The following is a 24,658-nucleotide window of genomic DNA, read 5'->3' on the forward strand; positions in this document are numbered from 1 at the left end:
GCTGCACTTACTCGGTGTTAAACATTTTTATGTAACACTCTAAATGGGACTATTTAAACTAAAACAAAACTGAGTTTTATGTTGTAAAATAATCTGAATGCTTCTATTGATACTTCAATGGAAACAAATTCACTAAATCATGTAATTCACTGCATGTGAAGAGGATAAACTTTGTGATTGAGACTGATCAGAATGTTCAGGCTGTGCCAGGAACGAACATACCATGAGGAGATCATGAGTGAGATCTGAAATCCTATCTGTGTTCCCTTTGTCAAGCATGTCTACCTTATTAGCTTGGAGCAAGGGGTATACGAGCACAATTTATTTGTTTTTAGAAACAGTGAGGCCTTCATGCTAACTATGGCCCTGACTGCCATTATACAACATTGTCCAGCATCCCAAATGGAGTGGACTTTTTCAGCACATTCGTAACACTTGGTGAAGACCCATTAGAATACTACTGCTCTAGTAGGAGTTCATGGCACAAAACTGGATAATATCTAGTGTCTTTTAGCTTATGTATTTCCACTGAAATTTCAGTTATCTTTTGCAAACATAATGATGAGTGAGTAAATAATTTTTAATTTTCAAACTTTTTTTTTTACCAGAATGTTGCACATTTCATGGAGCACTGTTTGGACTAAACAGAAAAGAGAAGATATAAAAGATTATAAAAGTTATAAAACTCAAGGTACAGTAGAGTCACTCAAGGTTATGTCCACAGTGATTCTGTTACATGATGCCAAAAGAAGTCTGATAATTAGTGACATTATGTGACCTTAAGGATTTTTTTCACAACTGATGGATACAGAAAATAGCAATAATTTATAGTATTTAACTAAAGATATAATATTCCTAGAGAGCATAGATTTCCATCTGGGTCTATGTAAGGTAAGGTAAGGATAATGAGTTAGACCAGAGCCTAAGAAAGAATTACCAACAGTATTTAAGACTCATTTCCTACATGGATAAGAAAGCAGTATATAAACTCAATGATTCAGTCTTTCTATGACATTTGAAAAAGGCAAATTGCTATGAACTATTGCTATGAACTATTCAGAAAACTGTGATGTTTTCAGTTTTTACTTATGGGAGATTTTTAGGAGACAATCACACAAATCTGAGTAGGAAACCTTTCTGAAGAAATCTCAGTGATTAGAATTGCTAACCTCCAGACTAAGCTGCAACACACTGTGAGATATTTGTAAAGGTATTGTTTTTTCCTTTTAATGGCTATCAATTTGATTCCTTTTTTTCTAGCAAGAACTCCCTGGTGGCGTAGTGGTTGAGCGCTGGGTTGCGAAGCTGCCCGCAACCTCTGAAACGCCGGTTCCATCCCTGGCTGCGGCTGCTCCCCGGCCACTGGAGGAGGGTCCCACATGGCGCGCAGACCTCTCCTGCCGCCCACTGCTCCCCTCAGCAGTGTACTTCGGTCCTTCTGCCTGCTGTGCTCCCCACTCTGGCTCTGGTAAATTGTCTCACCCTCCCGCGCTCATGACTGTACCCAGTGCTTGTATAAATAAATAAAAATAAATCTTTAAAAAAAAAAAGAACTCTTAACATGACACCTATCCTTTAATAAAATTTTAGCTATAAATACATTTGCTAGAAATAGTTACATGGCTGTACAGCAGATTGCTAGAATTCACCTAGCATAATTTTATGGGATGTTGTTATTCATTGAAAGCTTTCCATGGGGAATATGAGAAATGGTAAAAGCACAGCACCAGATCAGTTTTTTTGGTTGTGAACCTCAGTTCTGCCAACACTGAGCTATAGAAGATTACTCAAAGAATTTGGGTTGTGTTTCTGCCTTGGTAAAATTAAATAATAATAGTACTGTTTTTACAACATTGTTATAAAAATTAAATGGTCAATATTTGATTTTGTCTATGCACTGATTATTATTTCCTAATCACATACATGCCAAAGTCTTCCTACATTGGCCTTGAAACATAAAATACAAAATTCAAGAGGAAGAAGAGCTCAAAAATAGAATTTTTGTAGACAAAATATGATAAATAAAAAAGGTAGAATTGTATTAAAATCAGTGTGTGTTGGGGATGAAGTAAGGAAGGGCTACAAAGGCAGCATGTGCACACTTTGGAGCATGGTGGTTACACGATTGTCTGTGGTGGTCATTACCAAGTATGCATGTGTCAAAGCTATAAAAATGTACAATAGTCCTAAAGTTTCCACTACAGCAAATTCACTACAGTGAATTTTACTGAAGCAATTTTTTCAAACATAGGAAAAAAGCAAACTATATCTGTTAAAAAAATGAGGGAGAGATAAAGAGTAATCTGTAAGAATATTATTCCTAAAATAACCTGCAATGGATGAAGAGTTAATCTGATTAAGTTATGACAGAGAAAGTCCCTTAGGAGCAGGGACAAATGTCTGGCAGGAAGCCCGCAGCATTTTCCAAGAATGTGTACATTTTGATTTTTGCTTAGTTGGTTTTTATACTTTTTGACTAGTTTGTGAAGTCTAAGTGTTAAGCCAAAATGGGAACAAGTTCTGAGTAACACCTAACAGCACAGATGGGTTTTTTTCAGGCCTTTCCTTTCTACTAAGGATTTGATGCATTACATTCAGAATCAGGCTTCTGATGCAACCGCTTCAACATGGCTCCATACTGCCAAGGGAATCAGAACAAGTGGAATCTTTACCTGGAGCCCAAAATAAATCTAGCAATAGCAAGAAGCACATTAACATAAAAAGTGAAATTAGCAATTATAAGGTATGCATCAAAATAATAAAATGACATATGGGTTTTTGTCATAACTTTCGTAGGGTTACATTCACTGCTATGACAGTTACAATAGGGTTTTAGATGTTCAAATATTGATAGTTATTTTTACTGGGAAGATGCAAAAGCTTTGACATGGCATTTATTTCTTTATCAGATAATTGTAATCTTTATTCTATTTCTTTTATCTGCAAGAGTTATAGCTTTTTGTATAAGTGACTACTTCAAAATGTAGATACATATGTCTCTAGATGTTCTACTTGATCAAATAAAATTTACTATCGGTACTCAGTGTGCTAAAACGGAACAGAGCGCTGAGTGAATGCTGAATTTGTAAAGAGCATGAGGTTGGTACTGAACTGATAGGTATTTATTTATTTATACAACTTCACATAAAACATAGGAGCCCACAGTTTCTGAAAGTTATTTCTCTTAAGGTAAATAATAACCAGAAATCCACAAACTGTCACAAGTCTTCTGTGGTGTCTGTAAATGGTTAAAATTATTTTCAGTGACCAAAAATATCCCTGACATATATTTCTAAGTGACTGCTCAACTAAATTCTGGCATTCAACATCTCATTTGAGTTGCTGCAATTGATTGTTAAAGATGAGTGACAGATGATACAAGGAAGAAATCTGAAGTTTGCAGAAAGAAAGGAAGAAATCTGAAAAGTTAGAGAACTAGAGAAAAGTGTCGAAAAAGGTGCAGGGACGTAACTTTTTTATTTCTATGTAGATATTGATTATTATTATTTTTATGACCAAAGGCAGAAATAGTCAAAATATAAATTTTTAACAAAAAAATATTTCTTGAACAAGCTCTGCTTACTCAGTGTATTCTTCTCTTACTATTATTAGAAGAAATAATAATTTCAATATTAATGAATGCCAATATTTATAAAGTACTGTCTACCAGACATAATTGATATAAAGCTCAGAAATCTGAGATTTATATAAAATTTACAAATACAAATATACTGTAAGCATCAGGATGTCCTGATGATAGCCTGTTTGTTGTCTAAGAACCTCCATTATAAATGTGGTTGTTATTTAGAAGTTGGTTGGTAGCAGCATTGGTGAGTGAATATATTATAATCAAACAAAAACATACAAATATATATATTAACATATATTGCATATATGTATACTGTATTATTTTTTCAGTAATTACCTTTTTGACATTTGCAGATATATCCATTGCACAGTTTGCACCATGTAGACATGGTGATAAAGAACATTCATTAAATAATTACACAAAATTGACCAGAAAATCCACAAAGACATCCAAAATAGGAAAAAGTGAAATATATATGAGATACACATTAAGTTTATATTATAGAGTTCACATTTTCCAAATTAATAAAATTAAACACATGAAGTAGTCATTCATTATAGATAATTTATAAGAGAAAATTCCAGTTGTATCCACCACTATTTTCAATGAAATTAGGGACAACCAGTCTGAAAACAATCACAAACACATGGAAAAGAAAAAAGTTTCAGCCATGGTAAAGCTCAATCATTTTAGATATTGCTCTTTCCATTCAGTTTTAAATACATGTAGGTAGATATATATGCCTGTAAGCACACATGCATGTGTGTATGTATCATTAAAGTATCTGTGCCTGTACTATAGAAAACATTGACTAAAGCTGGTTAGAAAGTAGTCAGCAAACTTTTAAAATATGTTAAATTTGATAATTGTAAAAAAGGTCACACATATTTAAGTATGAAATTTCTCAGTGACTCATTGTTCATAGTTATAAAATATGGTAATTTTGACTTAACATATAAATGAAACCAACATAGAAGGCAGCATAATATTAAAACATTAGTCCTGTTTATTCTTGTTTGATAGTATTAACTTTCAACTTAAAATTCCATCATTCAAATTTATTTTCAGAGATACAAAAATACTAAGCTGCCTTGAGGTGATTAAAGAGTGAAAAAGTGGTCCCTAAATAATATGTCTAAGTTCTAACTCCCGGTATCTGTGTATGTGATCTTATTTGGAAAAAGGGTCTTTGCAGATGTCATTAAGTTAAAGATCTCTTTTTTTTTTTTTTTTTTACCAGATAGGTTTTTTTTTATTAAATAATAAATTTTATTTTTATATTCCCCCATACAATTGCAGACCCCCCATTCTGACCCCAATCCCTCCCCTCCCGACCCCAACCCCCAAAAAGTGTCTCTGGTTCATAGTTTTTTGTTGATTTTGATTTTCACTTTCTTATAGTTATTCATTTTCCTGGTCCCTTATTTAAGTTTTCTAGATTCCTGCTATGAGTGAGACCATCCGGTATTTTTCTTTTTCTTTTTGGCTTATTTCACTGAGCATGATCCCTTCCAGCGCCATCCATGTTGCTGCAAATTGCATGAGTTTATCTTTTTTGAATGCTGAGTAATATTCCATGGTATATATGTACCACATCTTCTTGATCCAGTCATCTATTTTGGCATTTGGGTTGTTTCCAAAGCTTAGCTATTGTAAATAGTGCTGCTATAAACATAGGGGTGCAGGTGCTCTTTGGAATTGATGTTTCTGTGTCCTTTGGGTAAATACCTAGGAATGGAATTGCTGGATCATATGGAAGCTCTATGTTTAGTAGGTCCAGAAATCTCCACACAGCTCTCCATAGTGGTTGGACCAGTTTGCACTCCCACCAACAGTGCAGAAGAGTTCTTTTTTCTCCACAACCTCGCCAACATTTGTTGTTGCTAGTTTTTTTAATATGTGCCATTCTCACTGGTGTGAGATGGTATCTCATGGTAGTTTTGATTTGCATTTCCCTGATTACAAGTGATGTTGAACATTTTTTCATATGTCTGTTGGCCATTTGCATTTCCTCTTCAGAGAAGTTTCTTTTTAGCTCTTCTGCCCATTATTTGACTGGATTATTTTCTTTGTTGTTGCTGAGTCTCATCAGCTCTTTGCAGATTTTTGTGATCAGTCCTTTATCATTAGTGTTGTGTGCAAAAATGTTCTCCCAGTTGGTGGGGTTTCTTTTAGTTTTTGTTATTGTCTCTTTTGCTGTGCAGAAGCTCTTTAATTTGATGTAGTCCCAGCTGTTTATCTTTGCCTTCACTATCACTGCTTTGGGTGATGTGTCTGTAAAGATGTCTTTGATATGCAAATCACATAGTGTTTCGCCTATATTTCCTTCTATGTATTTTATGGTTTCAGGTCTTATGTCTCGTTCTTTAATCCATTTTGAGTTGATTTTTGTGTATGGTGTGAGGTAGTGGTCAAGCTTCATTCTTTTGCCTGTAGCAACCCAGTTTTCCCAGCACCATTTATTGAACAAACTTTCTTTGCTCCAATGCATATTCTTTGCTCCTTTGTCAAAGATTAGTTGACCATAAATCTGTGGGTTTATTTCTGGATTTTCTATTTGATTCCATTGGTCTGTATGTCTGTTCTTGTTCCAATACCATGCAGCTTTGATGATTATGGCTTTGTAGTATAGTTTGAAGTCTGGGAGTGTGATGCCTCCATTCCCTTCTTTTTTTTTTCAGGAGAGCTTTGGCTATTCGGGGTTTTTTGTGATTCCATATGAATTTCATCAATAATTGTTCTATTTCTTTGAAGAATGACATTGAAATTTTGATTGGAATAGCATTGAATCTGTATATTGCTTTTGGTAGGATGGCCATTTTAATAATGTTTATTCTTCCAATCCATGAGCAGGGGATGTCTTTCCATTTCTTTGTGTCTTCTTCTATTTCTTTTAACAGTGTTTTATAGTTTTCTTTGTATAGGTCCTTTACCTCTTTTGTTAGATTTATTCCCAAATATTTGATTTTTTTTGTTTCGATAATAAAGGGGATGGTTTTTTTTATTTCTTCTTCTTCAGATTTATTGTTTGTGTATAGGAAGACTACTGACTTTTGCGTGTTGATTTTGTATCCTGCCACTTTACTGAATTGATTGATGAGTTGAATTAGTTTTTCTGTGGAGTTTTTGGGGTTCTCTATGTATATTATCATATCATCTGCAAATAGTGATAGTTTGACTTCTTCTTTTCCTATTTGGATTCCTTGTATGTCTTTCTCTTGTCTTATTGCTCTGGCTAGGACTTCCAGTATTATATTGAAAAGCAGTGGTGAGAGTGGACATCCTTGTCTTGTTCCAAATCTTAATGGAATTGTTTTCAGCTTTTCACCATTGAGAATGATACTGGCTGTTGGCTTGTCATAGATGGCCTTTATGATGTTGAGGTATGTTCCTTGTATCCCAAGAATTTCAAGGACTTTAATCATCAATGGGTGTTGCACTTTGTCAAAAGCTTTCTCAGCATCTGTTGATATTATCATATGGTTTTTATATTTCTTTTTGTTGATGTGTTGGATAACGCTGATTGATTTTCGGATGTTAAACCATCCTTGTGTCCCTGGAATGAATCCTACTTGGTCGTGGTGAATTATCTTATGGATACATTGTTGGATTCTGATAGCTAAAATTTTATTAAGGATTTTTGCATCAGTGTTCATTAGGGAGATTGGCCTGTAGTTTTCCTTTTTTGTGTTGTCCTTATTTGGTTTTGGTATTAGTGTAATGTTGGCTTCATAGAACGTGTTTGGTATTGTCCCTTCCTTCTCAATTTTTTGGAAGAGTTTGTGAAGGATAGGCACTAATTCGTCTCTGAATCTTTGATAGAATTCATTTGTAAATCCATCAGGTCCTGGGCTTTTGTTTTTGGGGAGGTTTTTGATTACCATTTCAATTTCGCTAATTGTAATTGGTCTGTTTAGGTGTTCTATTTCTTCCTTATCTAGCTTTGGGTGATTGTATAGTTGTAGGAATTTGTCCATCTCCTCTAGATTGTTGAACTTGTTTCCATATAACTGTTCATAGTAGTTACTGATTATTCTTTTGATTTCTGCTGTGTCCGTTGCTTTTATATTTTGGCTCAGTGGCCACTGATTTTAGAGAACAGTGGGCATAGCATGCTACAGAGACAGTTCTCCCATCTAATCTTGAGTGGCCTTTATGAGTTAAAGGCAGTCATAAGCACACAGCCCATCAGAACAGCCCATCTCTGTTGATGGTTTTCGTTTCCTCATGTTCTGACCCTAGAGCTTGTTATCAGAACTGGTTATCTTAACCCTGGTATATCTGATGGTGTTGATGTCTGGCACTCATCAAAGCTTAGTTTCAGTTTAAACAAGAGTTTTAGTTTAAAGAAAACTGATCACAGAAGAAATTTTAAAAAGCACAGGAAACCTAATTAAAGCAATAATCACTAAAAACAATCTCACTCTGGAAAATGAACCAGAAGTTGTGATCCAGGAGGCCCAAGGAGTTCCAAACAAAATAAGACCAGTTAGACATATACCCAGACAACATATTAATAAAATTGTAGAGAACCAGTAATAAAGACAAAATAATCAAATATCAAGATAAGAAAGGGTGATTTGTAGAGGAATACCAATTAGATTTTTAGCAGATTTTTCAACAAAAATATTGAAAGCATGAAAGGACTTGAAAGAGATATTCAAAAATACTTCTACCCCAGAATCCTCCACCCAGCAGTACCAACAATCAAGACAGAAGGAGGAGTAAAGAGGTTCACTGAAAATCAAAAATTAAAGAGCTTATCAACAGCAAATCACATATGAAAGAAATCCTAAAATGGTTTCATAAAGCAACAGAACAATGAATATTGAGGCAAAAGTCACCTAAGTACCTGAACATAGAAGAGCAGGAAATTATTAATGTGGCTCAGAAAAACATTTTATACAAATAGTCCATTATAAATTAACCTCAGTGAACTCTCAAACACTAAAAGATGTAACATTAGACAACAGAAATGAAACCTAGGGCCTCCCCATTGGCGCAACGGTTGAGCGCTGGGTTGCGAAGCTGCCCGCAGCCTCTGCGGCGCTGGTTCGATCCCCGGCTTCTCCCCGGACACCAGAGGAGGGTCCTGCATGGCGCGCAGACCTCTCCTGCTGCCCGCTGCTCCCCTCAGCAGTGTACTTCAGTCCTTCTGCCTGCTCTGCTCCCCGCTCTGGCTCTGGTGAATTCTCTCACCCTCCCGCGCTTCTGACTGTACCCAGTGCATGTATAAACAAAACAAACAAACAAACAAACAAATAAATAAATAAAGCATGCCTCTAAAAAAAAAAGAAATGAAACCTAAATGAAACATAATATCAAGTCCTCAAAAAATAAAAATGAAAAGACAAACCAAATAAAAAAAATGTACTACATTCTATATTTCTGCAAGTTATATACATATATTTTTTTGTATTTACAATTAATATATATAATTATCCCCTGGGATCATAGTATATTCTACTGTGAGTTTGGGGCATGTGATATAGTCCCTTCAATGCTGTCTCCCTACCATTTTGTTAAATTGATTCATGCCAACATATACAGATTTCATATATCATTAATAAATGAAATAGTTCTTGTGAGAAAAACTTCCATTCACCTTGCAAGCAGCTAGGGCTCCTGCCAAAGACTTAACTCTGGTTCAACTGATGCAATGCTAAAAATGATCTATTTGTTCTTTTCATTCTCTCTAAAGCACTGCTTCACATTGAGAAAATGTCTTTCCTTTATTTCATTAATAGAAATGAAGAAAATAAAACTTTCAATCCAAATGTACTCATTTTCTCTGGAACAAGTGAGTCTAATCCTCTGTGAAGCAACAAAATCTATATACCTTGTAGAATTAAAGGAGATCATATTATTAACAACAGGCAAATTGATATGAGTGGTTTTCCTATGGATAAAGGATCTATGCTATTTGAATACTAAGCATCTTTTCTGCTAATGAAATCCAGTGTAGCTCAGACAGGGAAGAGGTGGGTCAATCTGTGATCTTAATAATGTAATCGCTACCATGTCCCACGCAGGGACTGGAAGGGATGTCAACTGCTCACTCAAAAAAAAAAAATTCAGTTTCTGGAACTTTCTTTGATTCAGAGATTTTTACTCAACAGTACAAATTAGATTTTCTGATGAGTTGATTTCATCTTTCTTTTGGATTATAGTTTGAGAAGCTAGAGGGCCAATGTTACCAAAGGCATTTTCCCTATAAATATACGTATGAGTGTCTGTACATATGTATGCAAATGTATATATACTATATATACATATATGTATGTAGTTCATTTTTGATTAAAATCAATATAATTAGTGGAGTAGAGTCAAAAGATAGAGAAATCATTTCTCGTGTGGATTGAGTCATCCTTGCATCTAGTTATGCCTGAAATTAGCATCATAAATGAACTTCCATGTTAGGAGTCATCAGGATAGGTGTGTTTTTAATTATGTTAGTTTAATTATGTGTTTTTTAAAATTGAAATTGACCAAATCTTAAGCAGTATTTTTATAATCTTCTGTTCTCAAAGAATTGGGATGGAGAGGACTGAGAACCAAGGGATAGCCCCTGGGACAATAAGAATGAAAATGTTAATTTTTACTGTGAGGCTGAATGTGTGTGTGTGTGTGTGTGTGTGTATAAATAAATGTTCAAAATGCTTTTAAAGGAATGTATACTCTCTAGAGACAGAAATTATATTTAAAAAAATCATTACAAAGCTAATACATATTCAAGATTTATACTTACCATTAAATATTTTAATATAATAATAGTTACATTATTATGATATTATGAAAACATGATGAGCAGGGAAACTACTTATGTCTGAAAATAATATGTTTTGTAAACCAATTCCAGATTTCAGTTTACCTGAATTGATCATAATATATATTTTAAAGTGTTTAATATGGTAGTCTGTGCTCTCCTTCCTTGTAAGTGCTAACTATATCTTATGTCATTCTTAGTCTTAGGACAATCACATACCTGTGCTAAATAGCTCTGAATCAAAACAATACATATTTACTGGATGGCAAATCTCTATATGAGCCTGTAGAATGCAGTATCAGCATGTCAGCTGCTTGAACTCCTTTATTAGTAATTCTTTGCTATGCAAAGCTTTTTTTTTTAAATCCCTAATCATGTTTAGTGAGCAAATAACTAGAAATAATCATTTAGGACTCCATTCATCAGAACATTATTATTTTACATCAACTAAGCCTTTATGAGATAGCTGAATATCTTTGGGGAATAAATACTGTTTACCATTTCTTTTTGCTTCTGACTAATAGAAAATTTTAGGTCTATCTCAGTGCTAAAGCCCATGCTGAACACTAAGCGATTAGGAGATTTTAATGAACACATCATTATCTAAGCAATGAAACACTGAAAACCAGACACTGGATCAGTCGTGTGTTTGAATCAACAAATAAAACAGAAGTGTTAAGATTTCAATGATGTGTTTAAACAACTTAAAGTAGAACCTCTTTAGACAAATTATAATATTGGCTTCTTTCTGGGGATATCTGTCCTGTATATAATCAGGGATCTGAAAATGACTCCATGGGGAGTTCTCAAGACCACTTTCAATTTAAGAGACACAGAGAGTAATATGCAACTTTAGGGTTACGTAGTATTAAAAGTTAAGGCTTTGGAATTCTTGAAATAGGTATAACAGAGATGAGAGAGCTCTCTAGCAACTACCACTACTAGCTTTGTGACCTTGATAAATGACATGAGTTTTTTTTATCTGTACTTCGGGATTATATTAGAATTAAAATAATAGGTCTGTTTGATGATTAATAGTAAGTGTTAATAATGAATAAAAATAATGTAAAGACATACTCAATAGAACATTATAACAATTAGGGTACTTTTTAAAAGAATGATTTTTTTATTGCTCACATTTGGTATTGCTGTGATCTTATTTACATTATTTAGTGAAAAAGGCAGGACACTGAGATGGGTAAATTAAGTTCCTATTTTCAAGTGTTTCTATTCTCTAAAGGAAACTGCTATTTTTTAACCATCACAAAAATTACTTATAATATTTTAGAGCATCTCCCAAATTAAAGGTAATGTTACTATATTAAGATATCTGAGTGTTATAGGTGGAATAACTGAAATAGTAAAATGAAAACTATCCTATGGAATGATGATGATATAGGAATCAAAAGAGTAACAAAATAATGACTTGGTGTTTACAAAGGAATATGAGTAAGAATACATTTTTATATTTTTTAAAGTGAAAATATATTAGCGATCTTCAAGAAAATATTTGCTAATATTATGTGTGTCTTAAAAATAATAAAAATATACTAATCTTTAAAAACAGGAAGAATTATGTAGTTTAAGATCTCCTTCAATATATAAAACTTTAAAAAATTATCTCAGTGTGTGAAAGATTTTGTATACCCAGACAGAATTTACTTTGGGTAAATAAAAAACCCAGCTATACTTGATCAGTTTGGATAAAATACATGAGAAAAGGAAATAAAGAATCCTAAATACAGATTTATACACTAGATAAAACATAAACATTTAGTGACCCTTAAACACATATGGTTCATTTCAAGAGCTGTTTAAACATTTCTTAAATTTTCTTTTCCTATAAGTATGTAATTGTTCCTGCATCTGATGTTTATGTTTATTAAGCTCAAGATACTTACAAGAAATTTTTTTTTTGGTAAACGCTGAATTACATTATTCCTTATAAGCAAATAATGGTAATAGCATATGATAGATTATTGGGCTACTGCCTACTTTATATTTCTTTTTAAAGACTATTACAAAATTTTGTGAGTAATGCTAACAAAATGTTAAGAATGTTTATGGAAGAAACTGAATATAATATCAAAGGTAATGCTAGTAATTACAGAAAATGTTGATTTTTCCTAATTTTCCAAATCTTAAGATAAACCTTTTACCATGTAAATGTGAGACTCATTCTATATCAACCAATAATATTTATATAATATAGTACTGAAGTGATGTACACTCATCAAAACATTTACTATAAAATACATTAACCATATAACTTAAAATTTCTTTATATCATGCTTATTTTTTTTTGCAGATCTTAGTAAAATATTTGATGACAAAATGTATTACTAGAGCATAAATGAATACAGACAACAGTAATTTTGAGAAAGGTTGAAATTAATATCCCTCAAAAATATATTATCATAAGATAGATTTTAAGTAATAACATATATCAACTTATTGAGTTATACAGATTTTTCAGAAGTTATATGAATTCTGAAGTATATCAGAATTATTGTTCTGATATAGCTGATTTTGTTTTGGAATATTTTATTAGATTCACTGTAAACACTATCTACATACACTGCAAAATAGACATATAGCAAGATGTACATATTTTCTCTACAAATAAATTCATTATAAAAGAAAGAATGTTTGTGTGGCAGTATACTAATGATTATACCAAATGGCTGGATTATGGGTGATATTTTTCTTTGTGCAATACTTTGTAAAAACTATTTTTATTTATGATTATGTACTCTTTATAATGATAAAATTACATAGTAAATAATATTTAAATTGGGATAAAGAGGAAAACAACTATTATTCAGGCATTATTTTTTTCTTTGCCAAAGATTTTACATTGACACATGAAATTAACTATAGGCAAAAGTGACTTTATTGTCTTCCAATAGAAGGAAACATTTTTACTTATTTACCGAGAATTAGTATAATAAGGGATATGGAATGCATGAGTGCATATATGAGTAAGTAAAATGTTCTAAGCAGTAGAACGCTTGTCTATATGAAAAATAATTTCCTAATATGAATTATTTGCACACTATTAATGGATGTGAACATTGCAATCACCTGAAAATTAGAGGGGAATTATGCCCAATTTGTAGTCAGCTCAGCTTCAGTGCTTACTTAAATAAATCATTTATTTTGCACACAAATCTGGTATGGACTGGGCTCAGCTCGGCCACGTGTTCTCTCACAGTTACAGCCAGATGATGGCTGGCACTGAGGTCATCTCACCTGTCTGATGCCTGAGTTGAGAGATTAAAAATTTTGGATGAAATAGCTGGAACTCCTTGCTCTCCCCTGAGCTCACGAGTCTGTCTAGTGTCTTTCTCTTTATGGTGGTCTAAGGGTAGCTACACTTCTTTTATGGGAGCCAAAGACTCACAAGAAAAAATGACATTAAGAGAAACTAGCAGAAAACTCCAAGGCACTTTGCAACCTGCCCAAAAAAGCAGCACTCTGCCCCATGACATTGATTGAAGCAGTCTTAAAGTTCTACCTGGATTCAAGGTAGGGCACACAGACTCCCTTTTGAGGACGGAGTAGCAAATAACAGAAAAAAGTCTTAACAGTTACCCCCTCCCCCACCATATCACCACCACCTATAGATAAAAGCACTGACAGAGTGCATTTCAGTCGATCTGCCTGTTCTGTTCCCCTCTCTGTCTCTGTTGAATCCTCTCACCCCCAGACCCCACCTCTTGTATGCATTAATAAATAAATCTTAAAAAAAAAAAGCACTGATACAGCTGCCCAGGTCAAAGGTAGTAAGAATTATACATGATATTTGTACACGATTACATAAACTTACTCCATTCTTTGCTCTTTTCACTATAAAATACAGCCTCCCTGATTCACTTTTTTATATATCGTACAATGAATTTTCATTATATCTGACTTGGATACTAATACATTGTCAGAGAATGCAACAGTCTAATCATATGAGTTCCCAGAGGCTCGAGGATCCTAAAGATGTCAACAGTTTCCACATTTGAGCATCAATTGCCAAGTCAGATTGTTGTTAAGAATTTTTTCAGGTCCAAACCATAAGAGAACTGACAGTAAATCCTTTAAGGTGCTAAAATGTTCATTTTTTTTTATATATGTGGGAATGTAATTTATTACTCCATTTTAATCACATTTATTTTTTCAAAGTAATATGTGCATACAATTATTAAACAAACAACACTAACATAAATCAACAATAAGTTAACATTAAGAAGAAATATTTTCCTGTTCCCTCTACTTCACCAAATCTTATTCTCCAGAAAAAAACATTCTTAAAAATTTTAATTAATCCTTCTGCTATTTACCTATATATTTTTATTTTTTTTAAGATTTATTTATTTATGCATGTAAGAACTGGGGTATAGGCCAGAGCTGGGGGGGGGGGTAAGAGGATTCACCAGAGACAGAGTGGAAACAGAACAGGCAGACTGACTGAAGTACACTGCTGAGGGGAGCAGCGGGCGAGTCAGGAGTGGTCTGCTGCACCATGTGGTTGCTCCCTGGCTGGCTGGGGATTGAATTCATGCTGCAGTGGCTGCGGACAACTTCATAGGTTGCGTCTTAACCACTGGTGCCACCAGGGAGGCCCCCTATATATATGTTTTTAAATAATATGCTTGTACAATAGTAGCTTAATTTTATTTGGTACAACATATTTAAGGTTGAAGAGTCTTCAAAGGATGCTAAAACTAATGAAGAAAACCTTTGAAAACTTTGGCTAATTATTTTTCAGAGAATGAAGGAAACACAGACAAAAATAAAGGTTTTAAAGATTTTTTTATTAAGAAAAATAATTAAGAAATTAAGAAATATTAAGAAATTTTAATTTTTAAGAAATTAAAGAAATTTTAATAATTAAGAAATTTTATATAATAAATATATGTCTAGAACCATTGACCACGTAACCATAAAGGGCACCCACAGGACATTCACATTAAATCTCAAAGGAATTTTTAATAATGTCTAGTCTAAATATTAGGAATCATTTGGAACATTTTTATTAAAATATAATAAAATTTTTTGACATTATTTGATTTATCCCCTTAGGTGTTGTCCCTCTAGTTTTCCCACCACCATAACCTAGTGGGCCACCTCTCCGGCCCCTCTTCCCTTTCCTGTTTTGACTACCTTCCTGCCTCCCCTGCTCTATGCCTCAGATCTATGGCCAGCTTGCAGAATTTGTTTTTTTCCTAACCCCTTGTTCAGTTTCTCTATATTCATTATTACATATTACACAAATTATATTTAAATTGGGATAAAAGAAAACAACTATAACAGAGATTTAAAAAGCAATGAAAAGGAAAAAAATATAACAACTGAAAAAGAAACCAATAGGGCAAATGACAATCTTGTAGAAATTTTGGTAACCATCTGAACTTTTATATAATACTGAGAATAATCAACATATAGAACAAAATGTATAAGAAAGGTATATAACAAAGAAAGACATACAAGTGAGTAATAAACCTAATTAAAAAATCCTATAATTTCAGTAATATATATTTCAGTCAAATAAATTATTAGTTTTGCTTATCTTATTGCTTGTCAAAAGTTTCTGCTATTGTTATTCATGTTGAAATAAATTTCTATTTAATATGGATGCCTGACATACAGCTACTCCAAGTGTACCAGTGGGAGTGAAAATTAGACTTAAGCAATATGTTTTAAGCTTACATAAATTTGCATTTGCGTTGAGTTAGCAATTTCCCTGCCAGGAATTTATTCCAGGAAAGTTATCAAGAAGACAAAAATGAACTAATGAGAATATTTGTAGTAGGCAGAATTCTAAGATGATTCATAATCATATATAATGTCTGCTTCTTGAGTGTGGGTGGAACCTTTGACTGTAATGAAATATCACTCTGTGATTTTTTAAAGTTATTGGCAATAGGGGGATTATCTGGAATGAACCTAACCCAATAGAGTTAGATCTTTAGTAGCAAAAAATTTTCTCTGATCTGTGACAGACTTACTCTGAGATTTTGAGAATAAAGCAAACATCATGCTATCAAAGTGGGGATCATGAAGCAAGAACTTCCAGATGGCATATAGGGGCTGAAGTATTCCCTTGCTGACAGAGAGATGGAACTTTAGTCCTACAACCATAAGAAAATGAATTCTGCCAACAGCCTGTGAGTTTGAGAGAGGACCCTTAAGAACTGTAGTCTCAGGCAAATCCCTGATTTCAGCCCAGTGGGACTTGGGCAGAGAATCTAGCCATGGCATGACTGAGCTTCTAAGCTACAAAAACTGTGAGATAATAAATTTGTGCTACTTTGAGTTCTTAAATTGGTGGAAATTTATTATGCAGCAGAAAACTAATACAATATTCATTGAAGCAATTTTTTATAGCAAGTAACTAAAAACTACTTATATAATTAGCAATAAAGATAAAGTAAGGAAAATATGGCATACTATAGGCTAATGGAAACCCATTTGTAAAGCTTATATACAAGGTAAGAGGGGTGTATTAAATTATGTGTATGTGTATGCACATGTATATATATATATGTACATGTACACACATGTATATATATGTAAATATAGTTTTGATATATTCATATATTTTATATCACATATTACTATGGATTTAATTATATCTCCCAAGAGAGATATTCAAAGGCCAAATCCCCAGTACCCCAGAATGTAATCTTACTTGGAAACAGGGTTTTAGGCAGATGTAGATAGCCAAGTTAAGAACTAGTTTTCATTTGGACCCTCATCCAATATTACTGGAGTCTTGCAACAAGGGGAAATACACTCAGAGACTGATAAGCAGAGGAAAGATTGTGTGAAGACACAGGGAAACCATCATTTATAAACCCAGGAATGCCTGAGGCTACTAGAAGATATGAGAAAGGTATATACTTTCCCTCAGAGTCATCAGCAGAAACCATCCCTGCCAACATCATTCTACTTTCAGTCTCCAAAATGGTGAGATAGTAAAATTTTCTATTTTTTTAAAGATTTATTTATTTATGCATACAAGAGCTGGGGTAAAGGCCAGAGATGCAGGGGGTGAGAGGATTCACCAGAGACAGAGTGGGGAATAGAACAGGCAGACTGAGTGAAATACACTGCTAAGGGGAGCAGCAGGCAAGACAGGAGAGGTCTGCTTCGCCATGTGGGTTGCTCTCTGATGGGCCGGGTATAGAACTCGTGCTGCAGAAGCTGCGGATTGCTTCATAGTGCGGTGCTTACTCCTTTGTGCCATGAGGGAAACCCTAAATTTCTATTTTTTTAGTCATCCAGTTTATGGTACTTAATTACAGAAGCTAAGAAGTTAACCCTTTGCACTCCGAACCATTCTGGACATTGGCTACCAGGTACTCGACGCTACTTTGCGGCGGAAACGTGCATATATAGACCCTCGTATTATTTAGTATAATTTTGGAACCAAGTAATGTATTATATGATATTGGATTTATATGAATTGGGTGACATCGAGGAATATATATTTGCAAAAAAAACCAATATTTTATTGTTTATAATTTTGTACAGTATGATAAGTTTTGTAACACTCCCCAATATGCTTTGCAGGCTGATTAGTGCATGTTGAACATGTCTGTATAGAGGTCTATCTGGAGCTCATCTTCACTACTACTTGTGTCATGAGACTCATTCGTGGTTGGACGCTTTGCCATTGTTCTAATAAAAAATATGAATAAATGCATGGGTTGAAAATTTCTAATTGTTATTACTAACTGACAAGATGATATTTACCAAAATAGCTTTCACCAAACAATTTATTCACTAAGAAAAGAATCACTTTTCCGATTTTCTCCTCATTAGATCTATGTGCACTGCTCGAAGCTTCAAACCAAAATGAGCTCAGCTTTGAAAATCTTTTCCTCCAGATGTAGACTTGTTTATTTGTAATTATATATCTCACTATACAGTGCGCGCTATGTTCGAAAACCGACCTTTCTTCTACAAACTCCCCTTATCCCTCTTTTCAAGTGGCGTCGCGAAGTGCTCGGACCGTCGTGAGCACGCATCTCACGTTCTCGTCCGACACAAAACCCGCTGACATTTCTTGTATATATCTTAGTAATTTTAAGATATTTTGATTTAATTTCTTGTGCCATTTTAAGATAAAACTTCAGGGAAACATTCATGTCTCAAAAAGTTGCATTGAAATAACTCAATTCCCCGTAATCACTAATAAATTGCAATGTCCCCTGAGAGGGGACATCTGAGTGATATGCTAGAATTCCGATGTCCCCTGAGAGGGACATATACATGTACATACTTATGCACATATACATACTTATGTGCTCAGTGTGTATAACTACAACAAAATTTAAGTGGCTAACTCCATTGTTAGGAATATATTGAAATTGTTATAAAACTGTTATTATTTGATCATGCTTAACCTATTAACATGGCAATGTTGTATGCATCAGTCTTTTAGTTTTATAAACTTGCACTCAATTTTTGAAGTTTTTGTAACAAATATCTATTACTTTAAGAGATAAATAAATTCAATATATAAAAGAATGAAACTAGATTATGATCTCACACCAAATACAAACATCAATTCAGAATGGATAAGAGATTTGAACATAAGACTTGAAATCATAAAATACATAGAAGAAAACGGCAAAAAACCTCACAACAGATGCTTCAAGGACATCTTTGTGCATTCATCTCCAGCAGCAAGGAGAACAAAGGAGTACATACACAAATAAAGCTAAATAAAACAAAAAGCTTCAGCAAAGAAAAAGAGGCTGTCACTAAGGAAAAAGATACTCACTGAATGGGAAAACATATTTGCATATCATATATCTTATATGGGCTGATATAAGAGATTTACAAAGAATTCATATAGCCCTAAAAAATGGAAACAAACCCCCCCCCAAAAAAAAGGGCAGTAGAACTAAATAGGCACTCTCCAAAAAAAAAACCCATAAAAATGGCCAATAGGCAGATGAAAATAATGTTCATCATCACTTATTATCAGAGAAATGCAGCTCAAAACCACAAAGAGATACCATCTCACACCTGTGAGAATGGTCCAGCTAATTGCTGGTAAGGATGTACAGAAAAAGGAATCCTACTACACTGGTTGTAGACATGTAAACTGTCCAAGCCCTATGGAAAAAAGTATGGAGTTTTCTCAAAGACTTCAAATGTATCTGCCATATGACACAAAATTTCTTCTTCTTAGTATCAGCCTAAAGAACAGAAAAACAGTAATTCGAAAGGAAACCTGCATTTTCATGTTCATTGCAGCACTGTTCACAATATCCAGCATACACAACAACCTAAATGCCCCCAAACAGGTGAATGAATTATGAAGATGTGAGATGTGACACACACACACACACACACACGCACACAGGAATACTACTAAGCAATCAAAAAAGGATAAACTCATGTCATTTGCAGCAACATAGATGTAATTGGAAGAGATAATATTAAGTGAAACAAGTCAGAAGGAGAAAAATACCAGATGGTGCCACTAATAATTGGAAAATAGAGAAATAAAAAAAGAACCATAGAAAGACAAAACTTAATCGCTAACTCTTGAAAAAAGGCTTTAGAGCTGAAACATCCATAGTAGGGAGGAAGTGAGGGAGGGTTAGTAAAAAGAGAAGGCACAATGGACTATGGTGGTGGACTATGGGTGATTTGGTGGCAGGTACCCTATGGTGGTGATACCTGATGGAGTGAATGCTAATGTTACTGCAATTAAAAAAATAAAAAAAAAATCAAAAAAAATTATAATCCTCTTCAAATCAGCAAAATTTGGAGGTCATTTACATTTGTAAAAGATGCTAAATAAATTGTTTCCTTTTTTTAATTCCCTATTCTGCATATTGACCTTCTGACATTATACAGTTTATTCTTTATTTATGCATCTGTCAGCTTTTAAGTTAAAATATTAGAAAGAAACAGATATAACTAATAACAGCAACTTTCTGGAACAAATAATGGGAGAGTAATATAAAATAATCAGAATATGTGCTGAAATTTCCTTGTAATACTTAATCTCATTGTCTAAAAATTGATAATTCACTGTTTCCAAAATAGTCACACCTTCATATTAATATTGATTCACTGACTTAGTAATCATTGAAGGAATGAGTGAAAGCTAAAAATTTTCTAATAAACACAATAGTGGTGTCTAGTGGGAAAGAAAGGCATTGAACAATTAATTATAAAAATGTGATTAGTTTTAGATGGACAATTTACATGAATTGCATTGACCTAACCAAGTCAAAGGTGTGAAAATTCCACCTTGAGGAAGTGATTTGTAAGGTGAAGTCTTCTGATTTATGCAGGATAAGTAAAAACTAGCTTCAAAGAGTGCTGGGAGTTGGGTTGTATATAGAACATTGATTAAAAACAATATATATCATTTGTCAAAGTTCTGTGATCTCAGCTATAACACCTCAGAAATTATTATGATGCCATTGTCTGTTAAATGCACGTTTTCTTTTTACATCAATCTTGATATTTTAGAAATATTTTTCAAATCTGCATTTTTTTTGTCAAGAATAAATCTCACTAACTGCTCCACTCCAACGGCCACTTCTGTCACTACAAATTTATATAGGGACAGCTATACATTATTAACAAGCTATCAAAAGTCACTGGCTAAATGTCACCAAAGCTGAGATATAGCTGCACCTTGGGATTCATATAGCAAACAGTTTAGTTTTAATCATCTTGGACCGCAAGATGTCTTGACATTTGAGCAGCAACTTTTTCCTCTTCACTTGCACTAGAAACAGACCTATATTATTTAAGCCATAATTTTTAGCTTAAACTGTGATAGAAAGTTTTATCTTCTAAATTACAAATGTGGGAAAAAAATCAATCCATCAAAAAGCTTATCATTCATTTAATCAATGCTCACCTGCTACACTTTCTTCCATCCCCCTCCAAAATAATTGAGCAAGGACAGCTATAAAATTCAACCATCTTTAGAACTGCCAGAATTGTTTTGAGTTAAATGGTTTCTGTACATTAATACCTATGAGAAGTGACCTTGCTGAACCACATTAAGACAGATGATTGATTTTACAGTGGTATATTTTATTTTCATAAAATAAGTAGGTCTCACAATTTAAAAATATCTCTTTGAATCTGTTTCTTCTCAAGGTCTAAGAATGTTATCAGGACATCAATCCATGGTGTCCAAAAATTGTCTAAATTTATTAATATTTCATTTGAAATACCTATTGATCATATAAAATTTAATTTGATAGCTATCATTTGGCTTTTATTATGGACTAGTTACAATAGTAATATAAAAATATGAGGTTTTATACTTATAATAATCACAAAAATGTAAAACAGATATCAATAAAGAAAATGGTGAAGAGTAAAATTCTATCAATATCACTTACAATAAAAACATTATATAACTTGTAAGAGGACATATGCTGGCTATGAATAAATTTTATAAATTTACTATGTGTGTAGGACAGCAAGTTATATATGAACAATTATTATTAGAAAAAGATACCTTGCTTCTCTATGTCCAAATTATGAGGATATAGATCTATTTACCTATTTAGATGCAAACTTTACTTTGCTTCATTTGTAATTTCATTTTCCTTTAAGAAAGCAACAATTAAATAACTATGATAACCACATAAAATTTTCAAATGTGATAAAAAGGAATATTTAGGGATTTGATGCCCTTAGCATATTTTGATTATGCACCTGTAATTAAGATATCCTTTTGCATAGAGGTTCATAAAACTATCAGTTGAACATTATATAGTACTCTCTGTATAGCTGTTTTGTTTTTTGTGAATTATATCTGAAAAAAACCCTAAAGGTCAAATTAATTAATTTCCTACAGGTATCTATCCTTTGGCCCCTATTTATTAATATATAAGTGATAATAAGTTATAATAAGCGTAATAAATTTATACATGGAAATTAGAGAATGATATATAAAATCAGATATGACATTGTTTCTTCATTGTCCTATAAGGGTTGATACTTAAAGTAAAAAAAAATTAAATCGTATTCACCTTCTGTTTTGTCAGAAAATGTATGTGATGAGAAGTACTTAAGGTTATCTGGAGCTCTTTGACAAGTTGAAAGCAACAGTGTTACGTTTGCTTCTATTTTCTCTCCTTTATTTACTGAATAATATTCAAGTAATATTTATCAACTGCTGGGCCTCCCTGGTGGCACAGCGGTTAAGCGTCACACTGTGAGGCAATCTGCAGCCTCTGCAGTGCGAGTTCGATCCCCAGCCAGCCAGGGAGGAATCCACATGGCGCAGCAGACCTCTCCTGTATTGCCCGCTGCTTCCCTTCAGCAGTGTATTTTGGTCCGTCTGCCTGTTCTGCTCCCCACTCTGTCTCTGGTGGATCCTCTCACCCTCCCGTGCATCTGGTCTGTATCCTGATTCTTGTATGCATAAATAAATCTTTAAAAAATATATTTGTTGACAGCCTTTATGTATCAGACATTGTACTTATTTCTATAAAATTATGAGCAAAAGAGATGATACTTGCAGAAATTATAATCAAATCGGGAGAAAAAAAAGAATGACACAAAACAATGAATGCTACCATGCTCTGTGAAGGAGTATAACAGGATATGAGACCTAGTTTTGAGTGTTTGGGAGATAGAAAAGATATTCTAAACCTGTTTTATTGAAAGTGAAGACAGGAGTAATTATTCTGGAATAACAAGCTTATGTCAAGAACATCAGGGTGTTTAATGAGCTACTTCCACAGGTTTGGATGGTTGATGGAAGATATGTTGGGTCCTGAGAATTTTTTTCATGGAGATCTTAAACTTTATTTTTTTTAAAAAAATGTGATTTTTTATTTATTTTTCTTTTATTGTGATGGCATTGGTTTTCAATGTGGTATGTGACTTACAAATTTAGGATCTCCCCTATCAGGTGTTGTGACAACACCAGCAGTCCTCCACCTTAGTTCTTGCACTGCTTACCCACTTTGTTCTCTCCCTTGCCCTCCCTCTCTGGAAGCCTCAGGTCTACTGTCACTTTTGTTTGTTATCGGTCTGGCTTTATAGGACCTTTGCTTTGTTACTCTGCATTCCACATGTAACATGACACCATCTGGCATTTGTCTTTCTCCTTTTGATTTACTTCATTTAGGATAATCTCCAGTTCCATCCATCTTGTCATAAATGGCAAGAGTTTATCTTTTATATGCAAGTTTCTCGAGATATTAAAAATGGAGCAATCATATAATCCCATATATTAGATATCTTAGATATCCACCCAAAGAATATAAACACACTAATTTGAAGGAATATATGCACTTCTCTGTTCACTGTGACACTATTTACAACAACCAAGCTATGAAAACAATGGTATACACAATACTACTCAATACTACTCAGCTATTTTAAAACAGGATAAACTCTGAGGATCTTTTGGGGATTTGGGTGTCTCAGTTGGTATTCTCTAGCAATGGGCACTGAGTAAATTGTATTAATGGAATTAGTTTTGGAGGCAATGTAGAAACCAAGTAAATTCGAGAGACAGAGAAAAGAAAATGCAGGGAAATCTGTATCATTAAATCAATAACTAGATAGGCGACTGGAATTTATTCCCTGGGGAAACTCTGGTTAACCATGAAAAACAGACATAAGAATTATCGTATCTGAAGGAGTAAGGAAGTGAAGGTATTGGAACCCTAACAAACATCGGTTAGAGCTGTTGTCTGTTTCATGTACTGGGAAGATGGTGAGGAGAGGAACAGAATTTCTGTTTTCCCTTACAGGAAGCTTTTGGATGCCCTCTTAAAGATAGAGACATAGACAGTTGGAAGATGACTGTGGCAAGTAAAAATTTTAAGATCAAATCAGTGGGACACTGATATATGGAATTAAAACCTGATATATGGAATTAAAACCATTTGCATCTTTTAACATTAATTGGAAATCATAGACGTTGTTGTTTTGTAGATTTTTGTCTATTAGATATGCAAATAATCTCTACTCAGTGGAAAGAACTTCAAAGGTGAATATTTATTATTCTGTAGGACTGTAGCATATAGAACATAGATATAAAACAAATTATATTTGTCTCTAACCTAGCAATATTATTATCAGATGCCTTTATTAAACTTCCTATAAACACATAATTCTTCAAGTGCACTATGAACTAGTCTTAATGTCTTGCAAATTCATGAATTAACAAGCTTAATGAAATATTTTACATATGGTCATTCTGTGTTTGCATGAGTCCTATTGATGCTTTCAAAAATATATTTGAATTAGTCAGTGATACATAAGTTCTCTTTGTGTATGATCAAATTTAATTCTTA

The sequence above is a fragment of the Talpa occidentalis genome, unplaced genomic scaffold (assembly GCF_014898055.3).
Source record: "Talpa occidentalis isolate TD23 unplaced genomic scaffold, MPIMG_talOcc4v2.1 talOcc4.2, whole genome shotgun sequence".
Classification (NCBI taxonomy): Eukaryota; Metazoa; Chordata; class Mammalia; order Eulipotyphla; family Talpidae; genus Talpa; species Talpa occidentalis.